The 21326-nt window shown below is 46.4% G+C and overlaps 1 pseudogene; it reads right to left on the bottom strand.

The window, feature by feature from the left end:
• Nucleotides 1-667: 667 nt before the first annotated feature.
• LOC130122496 (uncharacterized) lies at nt 668-1534 on the bottom strand (annotated as a pseudogene).
• Nucleotides 1535-21326: the final 19792 nt, after the last annotated feature.

Raw genomic sequence — 21326 nt, 5'->3', positions numbered from 1 at the left:
AACGCGCAGTGCACGTACAGGGTATAGGTAATGCAGACGCCATTGCTCAGCGGGAATAAATGGGGGGGGGGGGTGTCAGATAATGCCCCGTATGACAAGGCAGGTTCTTTAGGGGTGTATGCAGGATTTAGATGCAGTGTTACCCTAGAGCTGTCCAGCGCAAACTGTAAACATAAAGGATGAAAAGAGAGCACCTGGATGGCTCCCGTTCATTTCGCTGATCACAGAGCCAATAAGAACGCTGTCTTATATGAAAGCATATCCATGCCCACAGACTGCAGTGCCTCAAAAGGCGCATCACACAGTGTATCTAGAACCAGAGCAAGATCCCACTGGGGAATCATGGTTTTGGGCATCAGCCTTTCATGCTGTACATCCATAAAACGCATCACCAGAGGATGAGAGCCAAGGGATTTTCTGTCAAATCCCACATGGCAAGCAGAGATAACCGAGAGATAGACATTAATAGTGGAAAAGGAACGGCCTCTTTTCAATAATTCCTGGAGAAATGTCAAAATATCCACCACAGAGCTCTGGAATGGAATTATATTCCTTTCATGACACCAAGCATTGAATAAGCGCCACTTGAGCATATATAACCCCTGTGTGGACACTACTCTGGAGCTCTGTATTGTGTCAATGACCTTGGCAGGCAACCCAGTCACTGTCAGTTTCTCCCTTTCAGGGGCCAGGCCCACAGATCCCAAATTTCGAGTCACGGTTGCCAAATCTGGCCCTTGGCCTGCAACAGCAGGTCTTTGCATACAGGGAGGCACCACGGTCTCCTGTTCAGAAGAGAAAAGTTCTCTGTGAACCATGATTTCTTGGGCCAACGTGGGGTGATCAAAATCCTAGTTAATCTCCCCATGCCCACACGCTCCAGCTTGGTCTGGATCAGTGCTATCGGAGGAAACACGTACAGGAGTGACTGAAACCACTGATGAGCAGGCACATCTAATCCGAGGGGTGTGCTCCTGTCGCGTAGCGAGAAGAACATAGGACAATGCGCATTTTCTCTTGAGGCGAACAGATCAACGGTGGCTCTGCCGAACCGATCCCATATCTGTTCCATTACGTAGGGGTGCAGCCTGTACTCCCTCGCCAGTGGAAAACCCTTAGAGAGGTGGTCTGCCCCTGTGTTCAGTATTCCCGGGATGTGCATCACTCTGAGAGACAGCAGGTGACTGCTGCTCCATAACAGTAGTCTGTGAGACAGAAGAGGGGAAGAAAGCGCACACACCCCCTTGTTTGTTTATGTGTGCAACTACACATATATTGCCACAGTGTACTAGGACATGCTGTCCCGACAGCAGACCCGTACTCTAAATTGTCTTAGTGACAGATACACCATGTAGAGTTCCAGCAGACTGATATGCCATGACCTCTCCTTGTCTGCCCAGGTCCTATTCACATGCCTATTCACATCCCTGCAGAGCACTCCCCAGCCCCATTTGGATGCATCCATGGTGACCAGAACATGTGAGAGAACCAGGCACAGAGGGGCCCCTCGGTCAAACACACTGGATCTGTCCATGGGAGCAGAGCCCTCAAGCACGAAGGTGTGATTCGCACCCTCTTCTCTCTCCAATGAGAGGAGAGCTCCGTCTCCACCCAGTGGTGGAATTTTCTCATCATCAGCAAGCCACAGGCACCACTTGGATCACAGAGGCCATCAGCCCAGCAGGCGCTGGCACTGACGGAGAGGCACAGTGTCATGCAGCTGAAAAAGAGACAGACATTGGTTGAAAGCAGTGGCTCTCAGAGATGATAACTGGGCTCTGTTCTCTATTGAATCCAAATCCAGATTGAGAAAACGAATTTTCTGGCTGGGAAAGAGACAGCTCGTTTTTAGGTTTATGACAAACCCCGGAGACCTCAGATGAGTTCCCAGCTGGGATGTGTGGGCATCGGCTTGATATGCCGAGTCCAACAGAATTAGTAAATCGTCCAGGTAGTCGAGGGTTCGAATTCCCGGGCCTCTAATCGGTGCCAGCGTTGCTTCGATGCATTTGGTGAAAACATGGGGAAAAATAGCTAAGTAAAGTCAAGTCAATTTTATTTGTATAGCCCAATATCACAGATTGTAAATGTGCCTCAGGGGGCTTTACACCAACACAACATCCTGCCCTCCTCACATAAAGAACAACTCCCTAAAAAAAAAAAAACTTTAACAGGGAGGAGGAAAAAAATAGGAAGAAACCTCGGGGAGAGTAACAGAGGAGGGGTCTCTCTCTCTCTCTCTCTCTCTCTCTCTCTCTCTCTCTCTCTCTCTCTCTCTCTCTCAAGATGGACAACGTTCAATGGATGTTGTGTTTACACAATTTACAGAATACAGCATTGAAAGAGGATAACATAATTATAATGGAATTATAAAATATATGAAGAATATGATGAGGAGGATGCCAAGCAATGTCCAGACGCGACCGGAACAGCCCAGGACCCGAGCCACGCGACCACCATCACCATGTAAAAAAAATTAAAAAATGAATTAGTCACACGTCTTAGTGAGAGAGCTAAGCCGAATGGCAGAACTTGGTACTATTAGTACACTGTGCCGTTGTAGGCAAAACAGAAACTGTCTTTGTTTAGGTAATATTGGAACATGAAAATTGGTATCCTTTATTTGGTGTACATCATAGTGTAACGTGCCAGTTCTTGTGGTTTATTAAACCATTCAAATTTGCGTCGAGAGGACGCTAAGAGGCGCAACAACGAAAAAAACACACTCCCCCCCCCCCTTTGCTCCACCAACCACAGGCACGCACACTGACAGACATAACATGCATTCCCGTGATTGGCAGAGAGCAGGGGGACGCTAAACTGACTCCGCCAACAACTCCGAACAGTAAAGGGTCGCCACAATGGTGAAGCAGTACCACGGACGCACTGACTGCCATTACCTGGCGGCGTAATATCAGTATTTTTGAACTTGAACTTTCTCAGGTATTTAGTGTCCTCAGGTCCAAAATGGGACGGAGACCCCCGTACTTTTTCGGTACCACAAAGTAACGGCTGTAAAAACCGCTCTAAGCTTCATTCATGGGGACCCCGCGTATAGCTTGTTTCTCCAGAAGAGAGCGGATTTTCTTCCTTAATACTGGGGCGCATGATAGATGTACAATGCCTCTGAATAGGGGAGGAACTTTCTTGGATAGGAGCCCGTAGCCCTGAACTACAATTCCCATGATCCACTGCGAGGCCACGCAGGCCCGTGTGGCCCATCTGCAGAGTATTCATGGTACTGCAGCGCCCTCTGGTGGCGAGCTGAAACACTGACCAGGACACGTTAGGGAGGCTAGGCTTGGAAGCGAAAGAGGGGACATTTCCTCGTTTATTTTTGCCATTTGAGGATATGTTGTAGAGCAGGAACGGCCTTTTATTAACAAAAGTTTTCTGTTCATTGAGAATTTTCTAATTTATTGAGGGGTAATGAGTGTGGGGGCTGTGTTTGAATTCAACTATGTGCTTAAGTGCAACTGTTTGCTTAACCGAGGTTTCTTTAACACAGGTCTCATCGCATCTCATCTCATTTCATCATCAGCCGCTTTTCCGGGGTCGGGTCGCGGTGGCAGAAATCTACGTAGGGCACTCCAGGCGACCCTCTACCCAGCAACGCCCTCCAGCTCCTCCTGGGGGATCCCAATATGTTCCCATAACAGATGGCCCTCCAGCGAGTTCTGGGTCTACCCTGGGGTCTCCTCTCAGTTGGACGTGCCCGGAAAACCTCCAAAGGAAGGCGCCCAGGAGGCATCCTAATCAGACGCCCGAACCACCTTAACTGGCTCCTTTCGACGCGAAGGAGCAGCGACTCTACTCCGAGCTCCCTCCAGATGTCCGAGCTCCTCAACCTATCTCTAAGGCTGAGCCCAGACACCCTACGGAGGAAACTCATTTCAGCTGCTTGTATCCGCGAACTCACCGTTTCGGTCACTACCCAAAGCTCGTGACCATCGGTGAGGGTTGGAACGAACATTGACTGGTAAATTGAGAGCTTTGCCTTCCGGCTCAGCTCCCTCTTCACCACAGCGGTCCAATACAACGTCCCACTGCTGATGCTGCACCAATCCGCCTGTCAGTCTCCCGCTCCAACCTACCCTCAGTTGTGAACAAGACCCCGAGATCCTTGAACTCCTTCACTTGAGGCAACAACTCATCCCCAACCCGGAGGGGGCAATCCACCATTTTCCGGTAGAGAACCATGGCCTCAGACTTGGAGTTGCTGACTCTCATCCATTTCACACTCAGCTGCAAAGAGCTCCAGTGCATGCTGGAGGTCGCGTTCTGATGAAGCCAACAAAACCACATCATCTGCGAAGAGCAGAGATGCAGTTCTGAGGTTCCCAAAATGGACACACTCTACTCCACTTTTGAAGGCGTCTGTGCACTTGGGCTAATGAAACAGTTTAAAAAGTGTGTGCCCCAGCCCATAGAACGACTATATCTTAATGAACGGGACGAGAAAGATCTCAGAAAAGCAGCCACATTAGCCGACCAGTATGAGCTAACTCACCGTAGCACGTCTGATAGAGGAAGATCTTTCTGAGAAGATAGGGAAGCAATCCTGATGCGGCAGGGAAAAATGCCTCTGGCTTTAAGAAGTTTTCTGACCGACCCCAGTGGGTCCGGGTTAAGTCTGAACGTATCTCTCCTCCTGAGTCAAGAAGAGCTGAGCGACCTCCTCGAACTAAGGTTTTTTGCTTCTATTGTATAAAAAAAAAAGAAGAAGAAAAAAACCTAGCCACACAGAAGTCTGTTTGCGGGAGGTTGCAGCACAAGGAGGCTAGTAATCCCGTAGCCTGTGTAAGTGTTTTACCTCAAGTACTAGAGACTAGTGAGTTTGTGGATCCCGCTGAGGAGGAAGTACCAAAAGATTACACGGTTTTTGTATCTCAAGGTACAGTTGCAATGTCTGGGGATGGTCCGGAGGTCCCAGTTAAGGTGCTTGGAGATTCTGGAGCAGCCCATTCACTACTTCTGAAAGGAGTGTTGGATTTACCACCGTCCACCGCCTCTGGAGTGTCAGTTGTGGTCAAGGGGGTTGGTGACCGTTACATTCCCGCTCCTCAGCACAGATTTTTTTGTGAAAACTGAGCTGGTTGACTAAGGTAGTGGCTGTGGGAGTTATAAGCACTCTCCCAGTGGAAGGTGTTATTTTCCTTTTAGGTAATGACCTGGCAGGCACTCGGGTGCACCCAAGTGACCCTGAAGCTGCGCCAGCAGAGGTAGTTCAGAGTGAAAGTGTTACCCCTGTTGTGCAGGAACAGCCATGTGAAGCACCACAAGAGAAAGAGCATCCTGAAGTTTTCACAGCCTGTGTCGTGACCAGATCTGGGTCATGGTCCCAGGAGCTGTGGGAGGCTCAGGTAGAGGAACCTCTGTCGACCTGTCTGAGACATTTTTGGCTCAGTTGGCTGGAATGGAGGAAGGCAGTCAGTTTACTCACAAAGCTCTGGTTAAAGCTCGGTGTAATGAGCCCTCTATAGTGGCCCTCAGGAAGACAGCTATGTCGTTAGAAGAAAGCCAAGAGGGAGCCACAGGGTACTATTTACATCATGATGTTCTAATGTGAAAGTGGCACCCACTGCGCCGCCCAGCTGACGAACACAGGACAGTACTCTCACCGGTGGTGTTATCCAGTAGCTTCAGGAAAGAGGCGAAGCACTTGGCTCACAAAAGTGCTTGGGCCAGCCATCTTGGTGTCCAGAAGATACAAGATAGGGTTATGCAACATTTTTATTGGCCGGATGCATGCAAGGATGTGATGAATTACTGTAGAACCTCCCCACACATGTCAGCTAGTGGGCAAGCCCAACCAAACTATTTCGGTTGCACCATTGAGTCCCCCTCCGGTCATGGAGGAGCTGTTTTCCAGGGTAATGATTGCTTGTGTGGGCCCCCTCCTCAGAACTAAGAAGGGAAACGAGTACCTACTCACAATCATGGATGTGGGTACCTGATTTCCAGAGGCAGTGCCATTACGCAGCATCAGAACCAGACCCGTAGTAGAAGCCCTGTAACAGTTTTTCTCTCAGGTAGGACTGCGGAAGGAAATTCAGGATGACCGAGGCACCAATTTCACATCAAATCTGTTTCAGGAAGTTGTCTGCCAGGTAGGCATTAAGCAGGTGATGTCATCTGCCTATCACCCACAGTCTCTGGGTGCAATAGAGTGGTGCCATCAAACACTCAAGACTATGATAAAAGCCTATTGCATGGAGTTCCCTGAGGACTGGGATATGGCTATGCTTTTTCTGTCATTTGCCATTAGGGATGCCACTAATGAGTCTACAGGTTTCAGTCCATTTGAGTTAGTCTATGGACATGAGGTCCGAGGACCACTCAAGATGATGAAGGAGAGGTTGCTCCAGTCAACTCTTCAGAATGACACACTTCAGTCTGTAGCCACATTTGAAGATAGACTACATTCAGCTTGTGCAGTGGCTAGGCAGAATCTGCAGGCAGCGAAGTGCAAAATGAAACAGCAGTATGACAAGAAAGCGGTACAGCGCACCTTTGAAGAGGGTGATAAAGTGCTGGTATTGTTGCCAATGAATCAGCCTAAGTTAGGGCTAAAATTTTGTGGCCCTTATAGACAAGTTTACGCGGCAATTCCAGTCCAATTCCGCATTTGGGCCACCCTATGCTTTTCTTTTCTGGTGTAATGAGTAGCTACCTAGTTACCACAGTTCAGGGAAAGGGTTTTCTTTGGTTGGCTTTTTGGCCACAGTTCAGGGAAAGGGTTTTCTTTGGTTGGCTTTTTAGCAATGAAGTGATGGGAACAAACAAAGATGTTTTTCGTGGTTTCTTTAAATTCAAAGTCAACACACTCTATCCAACCACTCATTCAGGCGTTTCCATGTATTAGTACAGCCACGCACCACACAATGTGTCCCTGAATCATTTTTTGATTTTCTAATGTCCATTTTTAATGTTTAATGTTGTAGGAGATATCGCAGATCCAGGCTTGCATGTTTACATCTGGCTAACGGATGTTTAGACCGGAAGAACAATGCACCCACCCCGGTGCCCTAGGTAAGGGCAGGAAAACTCATCTATACTGTGGTCAAGCGTGTAGGTGAGTGCAACTCTGTCATTAGCACCCCAGAGCATAGGCAGAAAACAAGGTTGTGGCACATTAAATTGCTCAAACCCTACTTTGATTAGGATGCTGAAAGCCCTATGTGTCTGGTAGTAACCGTGGAGAGTGGTGAGCCTGATGGGGGGAAGACAGTCCCGAACCCCCGGAATCAGTATCTGCTTGCTTACTCAATTCGGGATTACTAGCCTATCTTAGCCAGCATTTAGGGTACCTACAGCCTGAACATGCACAAGACATCATGAAACTTATGAAGAAGTACCCAGGTTTATTCAGGGACACCCCCAGTCTCACCAACCTAGTCTCCCATGACGTAGATAAAGGGGATGTGACTCCTATTAAGCAGAACCCTTATCGAATTCCACCTTACAGGCAAGGTGCTGTTAAGGCTGAGCTGCAGTACATGTCAGAGATTGGGGCTATTGAGAAGGGGACAAATACATGGAGTTCTCCGCTGGTACCAGTTATTAAGCCAGATAATACTGTGCGCTCATGTGTCGATTTCAGAAAGGTCAATAGTGTGACGAAGACAGTTGCTTATCCCATCCCTCGGTTAGACGATTGCATTGATCGAATTGGTCAGGCCAGCTTCGTATCTAAGTTTGATCTTCTAAAAGGATACTGGCAGGTGCCATTAACTCACTGAGCAAAGCAGGTGCCGGCCTTTTGTACTGCCAATCAGTTATACCTGTGTCGAGTGTTACCCTTCGGCGTGAAAAACGCCCCAACAACATTCCAAAGGTTAATGAACACTATTACAGCAGGGTTAGCCAATGTGGTAACCTACATTGATGATGTTGTTGTGTATAGCTCATCATGGACGGATCACGTTGTGCATATTGATCAGCTTTTTGAGAGATTGGAAGCCACTGGCCTGGTTGTGAATCCCCCAAGCGCGAGTTTGGAAAGGGACAAGTCACTTACCTAGGCCACTTAGTAGGGAGAGTATCAGTGAGACCTAGACAAGCTAAGGTACAGGCGATTGCAGATATCCCCACTCCCACAATAAAAAGGCAGTTAATGTGCTTATTCAGGATGTGTGGATTTTACCGGCGTTTTGTACCCAACTTCACCAATGTGGTAGCTCCCCTAACCAACCTCTTGAAGAAAGGCGTAAAGTTTGTGTGGACGCTTGAGTATCAGAGTGCAGTGGAAAAGTTGAAAGCTATCTTGTCATGTGAGCTGGTACTAAAGGCCCCTGATTTCTCTGTTCCATTCAGGCTGGCAACTGATGCTTCAGACCTAGGAGTTGGGGCTGTCCTTCTGCAAGCAGATTCGCAAGGAACAGAGAAGCACATAGCCTATTACTCTAAAAAGTTGAACCGTCATCAGCAGTGCTATTCAACCATCGAAAAGGAGGCATTATCCCTGGTATTAGCCATAGAGCACTTTGAGTTCTATGTGGTAGGTAGTTAGAAGGAGTTGTTGGTATATACAGACCATAACCCCCTTGTCTTCATTGAGAAGTTTAAAGGGAAGAACCAGAGGCTATCTAGGTGGAGTTTGGTGTAACAACCCTTCAACCTCGTGATCTAACACCTGCCGGGGAAACTGAATGTCATGGCGGACACTTGGTCCAGAGGGTGAAGCTTGCAGGCAGTATCCAGGATAGTTTGGTGAAGGAAAGCTGCTCTCATAAAGACAGGGTACCAATTTATTTAGGCGATGACCAATAGGACTAGCGGTCTTTGAACAGAGTTCATTACCTATACTGTCATTATATATGGGCCTTTGTGCCATAGATAAGACAGCTGATCATGATAAACTTCGACTAATCTCTTCATATAAATATTTGTGTGTGTGTGTGTGTGTGTGTGTGTATGTGTGTGTATATATATATATATATATATATATATATATATATATATATATATATATATATAAATAAATAAACTTAGCACAAAAAGTAAGGAAATTTGTGTTTGGTAGATTATTTCTTTGTTGTAACAGTGCTTCTTGGTAATAAATCTTATATCAGGCACCTGATTGTCAGCACCTCAGGTACCAGAAGCTCAAAACAAGAGTCAGAAGCAACAGCAAAATAAGCTGTTTGGCATTGGCAGAGAAGATTTGGCAAATTTTTCATGGGCGCTACCTACATACTCAGTTCTACTGCTCATCCCACAGATGCATGTTCCTTACAAATGTGGCACCATTTAAAAGGGAAATAAACAGGCTTTCCAACGGTATAAGATTTATTGCCAAGAAGCATTGTTACAACAAAGAAATAATCTACCAAACAGATTTCCTGACAGTATATATATATATATATATATAGTGCTCCAGCATGCCATGGCCCTGATCAGGATAAGCGGCTTGGATAATGGATGGATGGATATGTATAGTGTTAGATTTGTCCCTAAAAGACTCTTGTAGTTTAGGTCTCCATTCGGCAATTTTGTAGTTCTAGGTTTAATGAAGGAAGACCAGAAATTTTAGGAAAATGTATGAAATTCTTTACTATGAAAAAGGTGAGAGAGAGCGAAAAAAAATCTTTGTATATGTATCTTTTGTTTTGTTTTGTTTTCTCTTATAAGGGGGAGGGACGGATGTTGTTATGGCTATGTTTTGGGGTCTTTCTTTCCCCTCCCGGTCTGTCTTTTGTGCAAAGCTGATTGTAAAGATGAGATGCCACAGCTATGCTTATTACTGTGTTGTACGCTGTGTGACGCCTGGGAGGTTTTTTTTAAAAGAAAAAACTACAAATCCCAGCGCAGCAGGTTTCATGAGTGTGATGTCACATCCGGTCCATTCGTATGGCGGGAATGGATAATTTGCCACCGCCGGCCATCTCGCCAGGTTAGGGGATTGTATGACACATACTCAGAGGAAGGAACAGCGTTTCTACACACCAAAACTTGAACACCGTCTACAACAAACAGGACTGGCCGCTCACGGGAGCTGGGATTGCATTCTTTGGACCACTGAGAGGCGACGTCCTCGCGAGGGGTCCCGAATCGGCTCACGGCTGCAGTGACGGTAAGCATAGCAGCCAGTTTATTCGCCTCTGTTTTCATATCAGCTCTGTGTTTGTTCGGATTTCGCTTTTTCATTTCACGTTGTGCTACTGCAGTGGCAAGTTCCGGCTGTGTGCTTGCCGCGGCTGTACCATAACAGCAAGAAGACTGAGGAGAAGACGCTGCGCAGGGTCTCTTGTAGCCTAGACTCACAAGTCAGTCTCTAAACGCTTGTCTGGTATCGCGAGCCTACTTGTAGCCTCAGGGGGAGGTGGGACGTCCCCTGCCTGCGACAGCCTCATTGGCCTTGACAGGCATTTTCAAAAAGGTTCTTCAGGCTGGTCTTGTGAGAGCGCAAACCCCATACTTGAACCGAGTGTACCGACCGAAAGGGAACAGATTGCTAACAAAGACAGGTGAGAATAGATTCATGATACCAGTTATCCAGGATTACCAATGTTAGTGTAATGAAGCAGGTAACCCAAAGAGAGACAGAAACCTCAGGACAACTGCTAGCAATATGGAATTTGGCTGCTTGCCAAGTTATATAAAGTTTTTTTTGTCTTACCCTGGACAAATTCTGAAATAATACATTTCAATACAACACGCAACATGCTGCCAAGAATATCATGTGAGTGTTGTTGGAGTAATACAATGGCTTGGTGCTCACCTCAAACCCTTATCTTATCAGTCCACTTTCTGTCTGCCACTTTTTCCTCTGTGGTCTCTTTTTACCTGATGGTGTGCAAGCACACACATACACATGTGCGGAGTTGTTTCTTTTGTGGCACGCCACTAGGTACGCTTAGACTCAATGCTGTCTCCACTTGACCGAGTGTAATTAAACACAGAAAGGTAACTGACAGTGTAGTTTGATGAGCTCGAACCTGTATCAATGGATGACAGCTTTGTTTTTTTTATGTGGGGGGGGGTCAAATTTCCCTCTTTCGTACATTGGGGGGGACATGTCCACTGGTCCCCCATGGCAATTACGTGCTTGCGCATAATGACTGCAAAGAACCTTTATCAAGAATATGGCTTTTACGTGATGACTAGCAACACATAGGCACTGATTCAAAGATTTCCATCAATTTGATAGGCATCCTAGGTACATTAAAATCCAGGCTTAAACGCATCCAAGACATGCTGACATCCTGACGTCTCCAAAGTTGCTTTGGAGACGTTAGAGGCAAATATCTTCCTATTATTTAGAAGGTGTAGTAAATGCGTTGCACTGCAGATCCACATATAGCAAATTCGTAAACAGAGATAAACTTTTGTGTGTGCATCATACAAGGAAATAAACGCAATGAAACAGGTGGCAAGCTACAAACCCCAATTCCAATAAAGTTGGGACATTGCGTAAAACGTGAAAAAAAACAGAATACAATGATTTGCAAATCCTTTTCGACCTATATTCAATTGAATACACTACAAAGACAAGATATTTAATGTTCAAACTGATAAACTTGATTGTTTTTTGCAAATATTCACTCATTTTGAATTGGATGCCTGCAACACGTTCCAAAGAAGCTGGGACAGGGGCAACAAAAGACTGGGAAAGTTGAGGAATGCTCAAAAAACACCTGTTTGGAACATTCCACAGGTGAACAGGTTAATTGGAAACAGTTGAGTGTCATGAGTGGGTATAAAAGGAGCACCCCCGAAAGGCTCAGTCGTTCACAAGCAAGGATGGGGCAAGGTTCACCACTTTGTGAACAACTGCATGAGCAAATAGTCCAACAGTTTAAGAACAACATTTCTCAACATACAATTGCGAGGAATTTAGGGATTTCATCATCTGCAGTCCATAATATCATCAAAAGATTAAGAGAATCCGAAGAAATCTCTGCACGTAAGCGGCAAGGCCGAAAATCAACATTGAATACCCATGACCTTCGACCCCTCAGGCGGCACTTCATTAAAAACCGACATCATTCTGTAAAGGATATTACCACGTGGGCACAGGGACACTTCGGAAAACTATCGTCAGTTAACACAGTTCGTCGCTACATCTGCAAGTGCAAGTTAAAACTCCACCATGCAAAGCCAAAGCCATATATCAACAACACCCAGAAACGCTGCCGGCTTCTCTGGGCCCGAGCTCATCTGCGATGGACTGACGCAAAGTGGAAACGTGTGCTGTGGTCTGATGAGTCCACATTTCAAATTGTTTTTGGAAATCATGGACGTCGTGTCCTCCGGGCTAAAGAGGAAAAGGACCATCCAGATTGTTATCAGTGCAAAGTTCAAAAGCCAGCATCTGTGATGGTATGGGGGTGTGTTAGTGCCCATGGCATCATGGGTAACTTGCACATCTGTGAAGGCACCATTAATGCTGAAAGGTATATATGGGTTTTGGAGCAACATATGCTGCCATCCAAGCGACGTCTTTTTCAGGGACGTCCCTGCTTATTTCAGCAAGACAATGCCAAGCCACATTCAGCACGTGTTACAACAGCGTGGCTTTGTAGTAAAAGAGTGCGGGTACTAGACTGGCCTGCCTGCAGTCCAGACCTGTCTCCCATTGAAAATGTGTGGCGCATCATGAAGCGCAAAATACGACAACGGAGACCCCAGACTGTTGAGCAACTGAAGTCGTACATCAAGCAAGAATGGGAAAGAATTCCACCTACAAAGCTTCAACAATTAGTGTCCTCAGTTCCCAAACGCTTATTGAGTATTGTTAAAAGGAAAGGTGATGTAACACAGTGGTAAACATGCCCCTGTCCCAGCTTTTTTGGAATGTGTTGCAGGCATCAAATTCAAAATGAGTGAATAAAACAATGAAGTTTATCAGTTTGAACATTAAATAACTTGTCTTTGTAGAGTATTCAATTGAATATAGGTCGAAAAGGATTTGCAAATCATTGTATTCTGTTTTTATTTACGTTTTACACAATGTCCCAACTTCATTGGAATTGGGGTTTGTCCTTTATATAGTAACATAGGCCTACTTGTCAGAAAAGGATTTAGAAACTTCAGGTGTTTATCGTCTATTTCACAGTTTTTCCAGTATTGCAGACTAATAAGACTTATAGAGAGTATGACTTATAATCACAATCCAGTTAAAAGATGCATGTGTAAATGTGAGGTGTAAACAGACATATAAGACACATAAGCAAAATGTCAAAATTCACATCCAATTGCCTCGATGCACTTTAAAGACAAGAAGTTGATTTTTAACAAAGAACAAAAAAAAACTCTTTTTCCTTCTCTATCTCAAAGTATTTTCTTGGAAATGGTAGGATAACAGGACAATCCAAAGGAAACAAGATGTGGTAAAACACCATTAGCTACACATTTGAAGGTTTGCATTAGCTCAAGTTCCTGATGGGTCAAATTGTGACATAAAACATACAGTCGGAGGAAAGCAATTTGAAAGTTTGAATGACAGCTCACATAACAGCATCTGAATTTGTCCTGATGTGGAAAACCCCGCCCATCCGCTACTTTGTGTGGGTTAAAAGCGGAGCTGATCCGATGAGACTGAACCATAGAGCGACAGCTGAGTCATCCTGTCCGCTAAGCCCTGTTCCACTGAGTTTTCCAAATGTCAATTTTTTCACCACATTTAACTTGGCAGCCTTACTTTAACCTTGGATTATTGTTTTGGCTAAGTGCAACCACACTTTGTCAAGGAATTTGCCCCCCCCACACACACACACACACACGCACACTTGCATCTCTCTGTTTATTTGTCTCTCCTCCTCTGTCTATTAATTTCAAATTAAAATTTACTCCACTGCCTTGAATATAACACTTGACAATGAAAAACTACCCACTTTGCTTTTGCAAACCATGTAAGTGTATGTGCATGTGCATATGCATGTACTAGATAAAGAAAAGGATACTTCATGTAGTCTCACACACACACAAACACACACACACAAGCCTGTCTGTACCAGCTTTACATTTTACAATTTTGTTATACATATCAAATCAGAATATAATAAAGGGCAATTACGAGTTGGAGTGACTGTGCCTGAACATGTATTCATGCACACCCAGTCATTTTCTTTTCATTCAGCCTTCAGCGTGAATTTGAGTGGATAACAGCAGAGCATGACCGCCGATGGCACTAACTGGCTATCAAGTCAAGGCAGAGGTAAGTGTACCTGCGTGATGGCTTGAAGCAGCAGCAGCAGTAGGCCTGTCATTCTGAGCTCTGACTCATCTCTGTGACATCAACCACATGATGGCAGACATAGGAAGCTGCGATGACAAATTTTGTGCAAGTTTGCACCAGTTGATGCTAGCGTCATCCATGCGAACACACACACACACACACATGATTTTCTCTGCACTCCATATACGATGACCCAGGGTCCCCAAGGAGGAGAGAGTTTCTCATCTGTCGTTAAGATGGATGGACTGAAATGACATCAACTATTGCTCATCGCCAACCAAACTACCAGCACCCATCATTTCTCTCTCACTCTCTCTCGCTCTCTCATCTCACTCTCTCTCTCATCTATCCTTTCTCCCTTACGTTCAGTCTTTTTTTTACCCAATTTTTCTCTCTCTTTCCCTCTCACACAGACTAAATGTTCTTCGAGTTCACATGGCCTACAGAAAGCTTCCAGCGGTGTCTGCACATGAAAGAGACAAGTCACCCTTGCAACACACAACCCTCAGGACTGACTGGTTCTTTAATATAGGCTCAGACATGCTGGAGGAGGGAAACACATAGAGAGGTGCTCTTGGGGGGGGGGCACTGTGTATAATTTGTTATACCCAAAAAAAGGCCCAGCATTCTTTAGATAAACAGATACATTTCAGACTTGTATTGTTCCACCTCAGGCTTTTAAACAACAGTCCAAATCATTTGCACAGTTCGATGTTATCTTGATGCAGACTTCCTTCTCCTCCTCCTCCAGGGAGACTGGTTGGTTACCTGGGCTCAGGTGTGCCATATTTACCCAACAAGCCGCTACTGATCTGCCCGATGCCTCCGTATTCTCAGAATAATCCTACCAAACACAGCTCTTCTTCCACCAGATCCTGTTTGAGAAGAAGCCAACATTTAGCATGCGAAAGTTCAAGGACTGCTGATCAATTCCACCAGCAATTTAGGTGTACAAGTGAGATGAATGTGGACATCAGGAAATGTCAGTTCTTTCTACGCCTTACGATTGCATGAAATTGAGAGTGAAACATTTTTAAAAGCAGAGAAATAGCCAATTTAGATGGATAGACAAAGAACTAGGCTGGCAGATAGATAGATAGATAGATAGATAGATAGATAGATAGATAGATAGATAGATGAAAGAGAAATGGATGTCTGTAACTAATTCACTTTCACTTCTCTCTCTCACACGCGCACAACTGCACACAGGCCCACGGACACACACACAAATACCACGTCACCCTATACTTGTGGGGACCCCTCATTGACTACATTCATTCCCTAGCCCTTAACCCTAACCTTAACTATTATAACTACATGCCTAACCTTAACCCTTACCCTGATCTTAACCTAATCCTAATTCTAACCTTATCCCTTAACCCTAAAATCAAGTCCTCACCCTAAAATGGATAATTTTCCTCATAGGGACCCATAAAATGTCCCCACAAAGTAGGTGGTTTCAGATTTTTCTATCCTAATGGAGACCAAATGTGCCCATTGAGATAGAAAAACCTGGTATACACACACACACTCACACACACACACACACACACACACACACACGCACACACACACACATACCTGGGTTCTCAGAAGAGGAGACCCCTAGGAATGCTGGTCATTTTTCCAAAGTGGAACAAAGTAGCTGGGAGTAGGAACAGCTAAGTCACAGGAAACAGGGCGGGTGGGACTTGTATGAGTGAGTCAGTGTTCTGATCCAAATCTCCACTCCATCTGAATCCATTTGTTTATGTTCGGAAAGATTACTCCAGCCCTGCCAAAGGTACATATACTTTATGCTGTTGCGTACATAAATCACAGTGAAGAAGTCTCTACGAGCTGGTACGCTGTAGTGATGGCTGTATGGATCAGGTTCAACTTTCAGGTTTATTTACCATGTGCACTTATACTTACAAAGCCTGCAGCCAGTGCTGTGGAAGAATTTCTTGTGGTTGTTCCCAGCAATGAAATACAGTAAATAATGATCAAAAAAGTACAACATAAAAGTAAAACCATAAAGATAAAATATAAAGTAGGAAAAGTAATGATGGTACCAATCCTGCTCTTAGTGTACTTACCATACATATGATATATGTATGAGAATTTGCAAGTAAGTGACTGTAACAAGAATCATTAGACTCAATAATTTTCCAACAGTGTGTGTGTATGTGTATATATATATATATATATATATATATATATACACACATACACACATATATATATATACATTGTGTGTGTGTGTGTGTGTGTACGTATATATAAACCCTATAGGATTCATATTAGGGGTGATAGTAGCGATTTAAATCCTACAAGTGTACATAAGAATAATGTTTGCTGTTCATGAAAACTTGTATAAGTTTTTAAATGTGTGTATGTATGTCTTTTGGTGGCCACTATTGTGTGTCCAATGCTTTATTTAGTACTCAGGTTGTTTACATTTTTAACACGGACAAAAGGAAAACCTCTAACACTGACAGTGGTAATACCCTGATCAACCTACTGAGCTACTAGATAACGTATTGAACAACTAAGGACATCTTTGCTATTCAATCTTTCTCAAGGATATTACAAATAATGGAGCAAGATACAGTCATACCTGGGTTTATATTGGGGTGGTTTGGTGGGCTAATGAGTTTTTAACACTATTTTCCCAGCCAGAGGGTCCTGGGTTTAACGCCAGCCCTTCTGTTTGTGTCTTATCCCTATGTCTTCATGGGTCCTCTGGTTTCCTTGTGATGGTCCTGGTGAACTGAGTATAAACAACTGCTACAGTCTACTATACTCTGAACTTCACTACTAATGAGTGAATCTGAGCCTGGGTGAAAAGTGGACAGTTTTACTTTAATACTGCGAGGGTAGTGTTGGAACAGTGTCCCAAAGGTGGAGGTGGATATGATGGATGACCCATCTCAGTGCTTTAATGAAAAGCATGTCTTCTCTGTTCACAGAGAGGGAAGCAGGTGCGCCTAGTCACTGCACCCTTCGAGGGGAAGAGAGTAGGTAGGAGAGTGAAATGAAGAGAGAGAGAGAGAGAGAGAGAAAAAAGCAGATATTCCAAGAAGCTGATAGAAGCTGATATTCAAACATATTCATCTTCTTGTAATCCAGCTCATAAATGAAAAAAACAGTTTCAGAAAAAGTCTCATTAAGTAGTTCAAAACAAAGTATTTATACCAACAAACAAGTTTTCAAACTCAAGTCAACTCTACTTGTGTAGCTCACCATCACAAACACAAATTTGCCTCAGGGGGCTTTACGGCAACACAACAGCCTGTCCTTACACCCTCGCATTGGATGAGAAACAACTCCCTAAAAAAAAACCTTTAACAGGAAGAAAAAAATAGGAAGAAACCTCAGGGAGAGCAAGAGAGGAGGGACCTCTCTCCCAAGACGGGCAACAATAGATGTTGTGTTTACACAATTTATATAACAAATCAAGAGAATAAAACATAAACCAAATATACAGCCAGGACTCACCCTTGTTACACAATTTAGAAACAGAAAACCAGGTCTTCATCATCTCCCACTTAACACAATACTCCCGCTATTGCCTATTTAAGGCTGAAAGCCTCTAAATTTTCTACCATTTTGTAGTAGGCATACTCCACCCTGAACCGAGCCTTTAGCAGTCCTTTAAGAATCTGCACAGGGTCCACACAACCCACCACCCGAGCCCGGTTCGTACGGCTCAGCCAGATGGCAAATTTGGCAGTAGCTAATATAAAATTTATAATTGTTTGCGTACCTTTCTTCCTGGCTAGGTATTTGGGACCGTGCATAAACAACTGAAAAAGAAAAAGCCTCCCCCAAGCCCAAAAACCAGCCCCTTAACAAATCAAACACACCCACCAACGTAGGACACTGGACGAATATGTCACGTATCAGGAAAGGACCCAAAAGCAGATGGGACAACCAGGTAAGGGAAGAATCAAGTCTTTATTGAAGTGACCGATCTCGGAGGTAGGGCAGGAGTTGGCTCAGTGGCAGGTAGGCAGGCAGGCAGAAGTCCATGAATGGCGACGTTCCAGCGAATACTGGTCCACAGTGGAGGCCTTTTAAGGGTGAGGGCGATTGCTTGATGACCAGCTGGCGTGCCGGGGTGAAGGAGGGGTAAGCAGGTGTCAGCTGGTGTAGCAGGTGTCAGCTGGTGTAGCAGGTGTCAGCTGGTGTGCCGGGGTGAAGGAGGGGGCAGCAGGTGTCAGCTGGTGTAGCAGGTGTCAGCTGGTGTAGCAGGTGTCAAGGGCGAGAGGCTGTGACAGTACCCCCCCTCCGAGGGGCGCCACCGGGCGACCTACCAGGCCCGTCAGGGTGCGTCCTGTGGAAGTCCCGGATGAGGTTCGCGTCCAGGACAAGGCGACGAGGGACCCAACACCTCTCCTCCGGGCCATATCCCTCCCAGTCCACGAGATACTGCAGGCCGCGACCGCGGCGACGAGAGTCCAGGAGACGACGAACGGTGTAAGCCAGATGATCGTTGATCATACGAGGAGGTGCGGGCGGGGGGGCCGGAGGAACTAGAGGGCTGGTAGAGACAGGTTTGAGGCAAGACACATGGAAGGAAGGGTGAACCCGGAGAGTGCGGGGCAGCTTCAGACGGACCACAGAGGGGTTAATGACTTTGACAATGGGAAAGGAACCAATATACCTGGGGGACAGTTTTTTAGTGTCCGATTTCAAGGGTAGATCCTTGGTAGAGAGCCATACCTGGTCACCGGGGGAGTAGTCTGGAGCAGGGGTGCGATGACAGTCCGCCAAGCGCTGGTAACGGCCGGAGGCCCTGAGCAGTGCAGCACGGGCTCACCGCCAGGTCCGACAGCACCGACGGACGTGGGCCTGGACAGACGGAACCGGAATGTCTACCTCTTGAGAAGGAAAAAGGGGAGGCTGATAGCCATGAAGGCATTGAACAGGGGACAACCCAGTAGCAGATGATGGCAAAGTGTTATGGGCATATTCTACCCAGGGAAGTTGTGAGGACCAAGAGAATGGGTTGGCAGACACCAGACAGCGGAGAACCGTCTCCAATGCCTGGTTGGCCCTCTCGGCCTGGCCGTTGGTCTGAGGATGGAACCCCGATGACAGGCTGATGGTGGCACCGATGGCAGAGCAGAAAGCCTTCCAGACAGCAGAAGTGAACTGGGGGCCACGGTCAGACACTATATCACGGGGAAGACCGTGGACCCGGAAAACCTCCCTGACCAGCAGAGCCGCAGTCTCTCGAGCCAAAGGCAGTTTAGACAAGGGCAAAAAATGAACAAATTTACTGAAGCGATCAACAGCAGTCAGTACAACGGTGTTACCGTCGGAGGCGCGCAGACCAGAGACGAAATCCAAGGACAGATGCGACCAGGGACGGTGTGGAACAGGCAGGGGGTGCAGCAGACCGGCACTGGCCCGAGTGGAGGGCTTATTCTGGGCACAAACAAGACAGGCAGAAACAAAAGACCCAGTATCCTCTGTCATGGAAGGCCACCAGAACCGGAGGAAGGCTAGGGTACGGGTTACTCCAGGATGGCAGGTAAGTTTGGAAGAGTGAGCCCACTGCAACACACTAGATTTAACAGCATCTGGAACAAACAAGCGCCCAGGGGGACCATTACCTGGGTCAGGCTGAGTCTGTTGTGCTGCCATGACCTCACTTTCGATGTTCCAGGTGACAGCCGCAGCCGCAACCACACAGGTAGAGGGAACGATGGTGTCAGGTTGGAGCTTGGGCTCAGACTCCTCCCCATGCACACGAGACAGAGCATCGGGCTTGGCATTCCTGGAGCCAGGTCTGTACGTCAAAGAAAAATTAAAACGACCAAAAAAGAGCACCCACCTGGCTTGGCGCGCGGTGAGTCGCTTAGCCGACTGGATGTATTCCAGGTTCTTATGGTCAGTCCACACTATAAAAGGAAGCTCAGACCCCTCCAGAAAATGTCGCCATTCCTCCAGTGCCAATTTCACCGCCAGGAGCTCACGATTCCCCACTTCATAGTTCCTTTCAGCTGGGGAGAGATGGCGAGACAGGAAGGCACAGGGGTGTGTCTTGCCATCCTCACTGGAGCGCTGAGGAAGGACCGCCCCCACCCCAATCTCAGAGGCGTCCACTTCTACAACGAACTGTTTGGTTGGGTCTGGCTGGATGAGGATAGGAGCTGTGGTGAAGCGGTGCTTGAGGGCTTGGAAAGCTGCCTCTGCTACAGGGGTCCACAGGAACGGTCTGGAGGTGGAGGTAAGAGTGGTTAGTGGGGCCGCAACGCGGCTGTAATTGCGGATGAACCGTCTGTAGAAGTTGGCAAAACTGAGGAACCTCTGAAGCTGCTTACGGCTGGTCGGGCTTGGCCACTCAAGAACCGCTCTGACCTTGGCGGGGTCCATTCTCACCTGCCCATCGGCCACGATGTAGCCCAGGAAGGTGACTGAAGGGGCATGGAATTCGCACTTCTCTACTTTTACGAAAAGGCGGTTCTCCAGTAGGCATTGGAGGACTTGGCGGACGTGCATGACATGCTCTGACAGGTCTCTGGAAAAATCAGGATATCATCCAGGTAAACAAAAACGAAACGATCCAACATGTCACGTAGGACGTCATTGACCAGACTCTGGAAGACAGCTGGGGCATTAGTGAGACCACACGGCATCACCAGATATTCAAAATGCCCCAGGGGGGTGTTGAAGGCAGTCTTCCATTCATCTCCGTCTCGAACCCGGACCAGGTGGTAAGCATTGCAGAGGTCTAGTTTAGTGAACACTGTGGCTCCCTGGAGAGAATCAAAAGTAGAAGTCATGAGGGCCAGAGGGTACTTATTCTTGACTGTGATGTTATTGAGGCCTCTATAGTCAATACACGGCCGGAGGGTTTTGTCCTTCTTGGCCACAAAGAAGAACCCCGCACCAAGGGGTGACGATGATGGGCGAATAAGACCAGCCACCAAGGAGTCCGTGATGTACCTCTCCATGGACTCCCACTCAGGCTTGGAGAGGCTATATAGATGACTGCTGGGGAGGGGAGCGCCCGGCAGCAGGTCAATAGCGCAATCAGGAGGCAGGGAGAGAGCTTGCTGCTTGTTGAACACAGCTTGGAGGTCATGGTACTCTGGAGGCACCAGTGACAGGTCAGAGGTCTCAGAGCTTGACACCTGACTGGGGACAGACT

Source organism: Lampris incognitus, chromosome 13 (assembly GCF_029633865.1).
Source record: "Lampris incognitus isolate fLamInc1 chromosome 13, fLamInc1.hap2, whole genome shotgun sequence".
Lineage (NCBI taxonomy): Eukaryota > Metazoa > Chordata > Actinopteri > Lampriformes > Lampridae > Lampris > Lampris incognitus.
Note: the sequence above shows the minus strand (reverse complement) of the source record. Positions and strands in the feature narration are given on the sequence as shown.